At 45.9% G+C, this 7,392-nt stretch overlaps 1 protein-coding gene across 1 annotated transcript in view; it reads right to left on the minus strand.

The window, feature by feature from the left end:
* Nucleotides 1-7,374, minus strand: part of MPPE1 (metallophosphoesterase 1) — a 32,616-nt gene extending 25,242 nt beyond the window's left edge. The window contains exon 1 of the mRNA XM_055705104.1: nucleotides 7,235-7,374. The gene's annotated coding sequence lies outside the window, so the exon portion shown is untranslated. The remainder of the gene's footprint in view (nucleotides 1-7,234) is intronic.
* Nucleotides 7,375-7,392: the final 18 nt, after the last annotated feature.

Below are 7,392 nucleotides of genomic sequence, written 5' to 3' on the forward strand. Positions count from 1 at the left end.
TATTTTGAAACACTTTGTAAAATGACTACTTCAGAATAATTTTTCAAGTGACATAGGGAAGCTGTAGTATAAGACAGTGGAGAAAGATTAGCACAGTCAAATCCAGCATATCCTACATACCAGTATCTCACTGTAGACAGTATGAGTAGGGTAACAACTTTTTCCTCAATATGAGAAATGTCAGGAGTAGTCAAAATTGCTTAATACCATACAAGGCAAAGCCACATGAATATGAAGGAAGAGTATAAAGAATGTGCAAGGCTTGCTAGGACTTAACATTCCTACGGTAACCAGGTGTTTGGTTCTGGGTTTTTTTTGTTGGTGTTTTTTTTTTTTTTAATACTATGGGTGGAGCAGTAAAACAAAAACAGGAGGAAGCACAGATGGATTAATTCAGGGCTTCTGCAAAAACTAGAGCAGGTATGGAAAGGGCAACACTGGGCAGCACTCAGAGAACAACCTAGACAAGTCAGAATTAGCAGAGAAAACAAGCCCACAGTATGTCTTGGGTCATTCTCAGATGTGAAATCTGCAGATCCTGTCGCCCTAGCTCTTCTACAAACACAACTAGTTCTGGGCATAATGCTGCTCTCCTGCTTACCCAGGAGTTGACAACGATGTAGCAGCTATGCACAGTTTTTAAGACCCAAATATTTTCAGAACACAAAAATTGTCACCCTTAGAACATCATCTCTATTTTACAGGCTGAAAAATGACACACAGAAAAGTTGGGAAATGAGCCAATAGAGCTAAAACATAAACAAGAATTCCTGATTTCTGACCTAGAAACAGCCATGCAGCCTCCCTCTGTCCTGCTTTTCCATAGCTGGCATGGGAACCGAAGACAGATGGAGGAAGCAGACAACAGTCAGCTTTCTCAGTTATGCAGCTAGACCTGCAAGGAGTTTGTGTAAGATTCAGATTTTATCAAACAAGTGTTGATCCAAACGACACCCAAAAACCCCCTACTTGTATCTTCAAACTCTTGGGAAAAGCTGCAGCTGAAGCTTTTGTAGGTTTTATCATATACATTACAATCAAACATTTTCAAAAATGGTCACTGATTTTGAGTGGCTCCACTTCAAAAAGAGCATCCGTTCTTCCAAATTAAAGATGCTCGACAGAACTATAAAAATGGCCCAAGGCTGGGTAGCACTGGACATCAGATTTTGAAGCATCCAAAAATCAAAAGTTAATTTTAGCCTGCATGTGTACACAAACCACAGTTTATGCAAGTGATAAAATACTTTTGTGTACTTGATTAGGAAACATGTTCATTTTCCAGAGATACTAACAATACATGATTTTTTCAAAATTTCTCTGTGGCAGTAAACGTATGACATGCCACGAAGATATTCAATTTCCACTGTAAACAATTACAGCAGAAACATTTTCCTACATTATTATTCAGCTGGTTTGTTGAAACACACTCTTTTTCCCTTGCATTTTTGTTTCTGACTTAGCTTGGTATGGACAGAGACACATTTCATGCTGGCAGACACAAATGAAAATGTTATCAATTCCAGTGGTGCTGCCCGTCACTACTTACTGCCAAACAGCAGGAATGTGACCCATTGCACTCTTTTTCAGCTATATGTGCACCAAAATAATTGATTTAATTTGTCAGAAAATATATGAGCACGGGATTACTTGATGCAACCCTATAGTAACTCCAAGCGTAGCCTTTTTTCCACACGGATGTGCCCTTTTGACCCTCAGAGAGACCTACCATCCTCATGAGACTTTCCAGGAATTAAAATTCTACTATGAAAATCTACATGCTTTTGTAAAAACATAAAATTGTCACCTGCTCCAAATTAATCTCTTATTTCATCCATCAGCTGCGTCAGCAATGACTCCTGAGTCGCCTTCAGGGTGGATGATGGCAAGGCTCATACAGTCTTTCTGCCTGGTACATTCTTTGGCACAATCAGTGCTGCCAACCACTCAATCAACCGTCAGTTGAAAAATCTCAAACACAACGGCCAACATGGGAAAGAGGCTCTTTCTCCATCTTGTTTTGAGCTTTGCTTAGGAAGTAACAGTCCCATTTGTGTTAAGGAGCCTTCCCTGAAACAGGGAGAAGCAGTCTGGCCTTCCCGAGCCTTGGCACAACCACAGAGGACAGCAAAAGTTCAGAATTCAGTTCAAAACATCATTTCCCACATATCAAGAGGAAAAGCACAAATACCTGATTGGATTTAAGGCTGCTTGCAGAATTAGAAAAAATAAATCTTCTCTCCTAATATATAAGAGGAAATCAATTTAATCTTAAAGTTGACAAAACCAAACAGAGGTAATTATTAAACCAAATTAGGCTACAGGGATCCCTACCACAGCACAACGGAAGTTCTCTATCACCTTCAGCAACAGAAACATCTAGGTATAATAATAGTTTGGTTTTGGGGTGGGGGAAAATATTGTTAGTATTTTCAGTGGATAATGTTCAAAAAACAGTAGTGGCATGCATGTGGCAGAAACAGTCTGCCACTTCCCCCTTCAAGGCCAGGGTAAAAAGACTTTTACCACACACTATTCTACACCCACAGACATGACCTAAGAAAAAAAGTAACAGCTTGGGACTGTACTGCTTTGTCCACAGAACTCCCTCCAGAGAACAAAAACATCACTCGGGGGAGAATCAAAGGTGCTTGCAGCCCAGGAAAGCTCTTGCAGCCATACCTCTGGGAAGGGAAGATTTCCTGGGATGACAGAGCCAGCCGGAAAACTCCAGAAAACACTGAAGGACACCATTTTACCCATAGAGCTGTCTGTCAGATCTTGAAGCCGAAAAGTCTTGATTTCCATGTTAACCAACCCCCAGGACAGATCTGAAGGGAGAATCCTATGCTGTATGTCCGAGACTATCTTTTGGTTAGTTTGTGGCAGGAGGAAAAATGCAGAGGGTGTCCAAGCAGCGAAGCCTGGGCCTTCTGGGCGTAGAGAAAGAAGGTGATCAGAATATGACCACATGACAGAACGGGAACACAAGAAACACCTAATACACTACTTAGAATGGTGCATTAATCAAGCGCTATGTTATTAATGAGTCATTAGTGAGCATTATGAAAAATGGTGCCAGTGTTAGGAATTCCTGTTTGTCTCTGATGAAGCAAAGTGGGATCATCACAGCCCTTCTATGGAGTCCAGCAGGAAGAAAGAACATCTCCTCATGATTTACCTTCCTTCTGTACACCCAAAAGGCAAAACAAAAATCTTTTTTTATCAGCTATCAAACCTCTCACTGCAGCATTACAATTGCACTGAGCTACTTCAACGCTGTAGTAGTTTGCACAAACAAAAAGCTTGTCATCTGGGTCACCTCTTGAAGGCAGATTCAAAACTTCATTCTTCGTGAGATCCTGATAAAAGCTCCAGGGAACAGGGCTAGAGACAGTAAACAACAATTTTGTATGACTAATCCAATATAATCCTTTACTGGGTAAAAAGACCATCTGCATGGATTCCCACTGAAGTGCTTTAATAACAGGGCAGCAAGCCTCTGGCTGTCATGCTAAGGAAATGCTCTTTTGCACTGAGGCTAATAATTCCAAAAGATTACTTCCTTTTTCTCCTCCCCCCCTCTCCTGTTTTTATTAATACTGTTAGCCACTTGCTCTCCCATTTAATTCCCTATTAAGAGATCATCCATCAAACACGTGAAGTGACAAGGATCTGCGCTAGAAGACATCTGCAGATTCCACATGGATAGCCAGCTAGCTACAGAGAGGTCACCCTCTCTCTGCAAAAACTACTGATTTTATTGTATCACTGCAGCGTGCAATTACTGCCAAAGAAGAGAATGGCAAGCTGTCGGCTGAGGCGTTATTAAACCAATTTCAGCTGCAGCAGCTTCCCCTCCGAGTGACCCTGCTTTTTGTACCACAAACTGAGCAGACTGCAATGGGGATCTCTGGGTGGCGCGCAGAGCAGCTGCGCTGATGAACACCGTGCAGCAGTTTAGGACAGGAATTGAAGGAGCCTACCACCTCCAGCTGAGCCACACCTAAGTCAATAAGGGCTTCACACCCCGGGAGAGAAGGAAACCCACAGCTACGCTCTGTTGTCTGCTCTGAGGTCAGAGGGAACAGGTTTTTTCCCTTTGCTGGGCATTTGTTGTCTCAGGGAAGGAAGGCCAATCTCTACACAAATCTGGTCAGGGCTCAGGAGGATTCAGACAGACAAAGCACCCAAGAAACGCCAGTATTTCAGGTTCATCCAGGACAGGCCTATTCCAAGTGGACGAGATTAAACACGTGGCATGTGTGTAGGTTACAAAAGGCATGTGAGAGGAACTGGCTACCGTTTGGGGTTATGAAAGATCAGAGGTTATGAAAGACCTTGGCGGTTATGAAAGATGAGCCAAGAGTCTGACCCAGCAAGGCAGAGAGCAGCCCCAACATGCTCGGAGGTGAACGGATGTTCAAAATCACCCAGCAGCGCACAGGAGGAAGTTCACGCTGCCTGGCAGGTCTAGGCTAAGGCAGGCTTGAAAAAACGTCAGAACACTAATAAGAAAACAAGCCGTCACAGGCTAGGACAATGATGAAGAGAAATATTGCCATCTGTTTATAAGCCTTACGAGCAGCTGTGAAGTTTTTTGCAAAGTATTTTGAAGGGTCTTAAAAATACAAGCTGCAGCCACTGATTTACTAAGAAGTATTCTTTCCTGGCCTTTTCATTCTCCTTGAAATTTTCTACCTGCATGAGCCGCATAGCTGGAATGAATCTGTAAAAACCAAGGGTTCATTCAGTTGACAGTTTAGCCTCTCAAGTTCAGCTTTTGGTGATCCTTTTATAATATTCTGCCACCAGAACAAAGAGAGGGTTGGGGAAATTCCACTGAGCCAAATCGAGTCACTTATTTTCCAAATGCCACTCAGACATTACCTAGAAAGAGGACACACTCCTGCTCAGAAAAATATGGAAAGCACGTCACCCCCTTTGCAACAGTGTTTCCCTGTGATGATGATTTTCTACAGTTACCTTCAGCAGGATATTTCTGCATCCTGCCTACTACACCATCATTCACACTGCCCTGTTTTTAAAAAATGAGCTAAACAGACCTTTCAAATGCCCCAGTGGCAGCCCAATCACAACAAATCTCCAGGCCCAAGACACGTGGGAGGAAACCATCTGCTCTATGTCAGAAAAGGATGGAGCCAGTTTCACCAAAAGGTATAGACTGTTTTACGGTTGGCCAATTCAGTAACTGAAACTTCACCTTTCAAGGAAAAACACAGAAAACACTATTATCATGGTCTGAGATGCTTCCTAGAATGCAAAGCCATGGTTAGCTGTAGGTTTTCTTATTTGCCAAAGTTAAAGCTGTTTTTACTGCATCTCATCAGTACGTACAACTCACCAGGAAATATGTTTACCCATCTGCCCCAGAAACTCTCTAAGGAAGGTTCTGCAGCCACCTCAAGCTATGCTGAGCATGGCATCAATAAAAAGCACAAATTTCTAAAACCTGGAGGAAACTGAGATTAAGGAAGAATCCAGAGCAAGTCTGTTCCATAGTATTCCAAATTATATTACATATTTGTAGGGTTATTGCACTTAAGGAAACTAATCTTATGTGAGGACAAAGCAGATAAAACAGCTGGGAAACAAGTGACTTGGGAACAGAACAATCAGTCAGCAGAAGGACTGATAAAACATTCGGTGAGGACTTCTTCAGACAAAATTTCATAATTTCACACTTAAACTTTTAAACCTTGGTTATTAGTCCACTCACCTTCTCAGGGTTTGTTACTGGTTTTCTTCAGTTCAAAATGGGGACTACAAAATGTTTTGCTACGTAGACTGACAGCCTTGCTGTCTTTGTGGTATTCACTGCCACAGTGCAGCTTAGAAATTTAAAGAACAAAGTTGAATACTTGCACTTTAATCCATGAAGTTTTGTCACTTATTTTAGAAGGAAAAGGTCCAAGCCTTTTATTTTAAAAATTGTTTGTTATTTTGGTGAACTACATGTGGCAGGAGTGTTATGTCCCTCTCATCCCAAAGTCATCTGTGTCCTACAAGATAAACAATAGAAGAAAATAGATCTAGGCTTAGGGTCTGTTAGGTTAGATAGAATACCCAAGCCAATTAAACTTAGCCTAGTCCCTAGAAAATTAACAATTAATTTTGTGTTCATGTCAAAGACAGTAAGTGGTGGTGGTATGCCATTTTCTTAATGCAGATGTGGTCACTGCTAAAGTATCTCTATTCTAGCCCTGAAAGGTCACTGGAAATGAAACCCTCAACCACAAAGCTGGTGCTGAAAGACGATAACAAACTTCATACACTCGATGTATTTAACGCCTTTTCCAAACAGCTACGCTGACAGACTTGGTCCCTGGAGTCTCTTTTGTCCCATTCTGCGCCAAGTGTGCATCAGAACAAGCCATTTGGAAAAGCCTCCCTTTGGCAGGTGTAAGTGCATGTTCCCAGCGCTCACGCAGCGTCTGAAGTATCACAGACCGGCGGTGGCTGCTCTGTCGCCTAAGCACGCGTTGAGCACAGGCCACCCTTCCTCTGCACGGTGGCCCTAGCGTGTCCCAGCTGTCTGCCACCAGTCCCCTACTCCGCCAGCTCAGGCGCACGCCAGTGTGGCTTAGACGGTTCCTGGAACAGCAGGCCCGTAATTCTCTTCTCCCCACCCCGGACAAATCCCAGATGGCATACAAAGACGTGAAAAACCCGAAGGGCGATGTACTGTTACCGTGCACTTTAATTCTCCCGCACGAGCAAGCTGCTGACATTAAAAACCTGAACTGCTTCTCCACTCCCGAGGCCGGTTTTCCCGCAGTTTTCCCCCTCATTCCCGCGATGGCCGCCGCCAGCCCTCAGCCTTTCCCCCCGAGCCCCGGCCGCGCTGAGGGGCGGCCCCCGGCCACACCGCCCGCCGCCGCGGCACAGGCAGGCCCCGGGCCGCCCCGCACGCACCGCCCGGGCGGAGAGCGGGGCAGCGGGACCCCGGGGGGCCGCTCGGGCCAGCGCCTCGTTATCTCGGGGGACAAGTAACGCCCCAGCCCCAGGCTGGGGGCCCGGCCCGGCCGGCGGTAACGGCCGCGGCGCCATGTCAGGGGGGCGGCCGGGCCACGGCCGCGGCGATGGCGGCGGCGCGGGGGGGGGCTGTGCCAGCGGCCTCCCCGCCACATCCTGCCCTCGGCGGCGCGGCCTCGGCGCTGCTCTCCGTGGCACCCTCCGCCTCTCCCGGCCCTTCTCCGCCCCCGGGGCTCACCTAAAGTCAGCGCCCAGCAGCCAGGCGCCGCGCCGCAGCCCGCCTTCCCCACTGACCGCGCCGCGCCGCCTCCCTGCGCGCCGCTCCCCTCGGCGGGGCGGCGCCGGGCCGCGGAGTGACAGCGGCAGTGTGCGCGCCGCTCACCCTCCGCCGCGGCC

The sequence above is a fragment of the Falco cherrug genome, chromosome 3 (assembly GCF_023634085.1).
Source record: "Falco cherrug isolate bFalChe1 chromosome 3, bFalChe1.pri, whole genome shotgun sequence".
Classification (NCBI taxonomy): Eukaryota; Metazoa; Chordata; class Aves; order Falconiformes; family Falconidae; genus Falco; species Falco cherrug.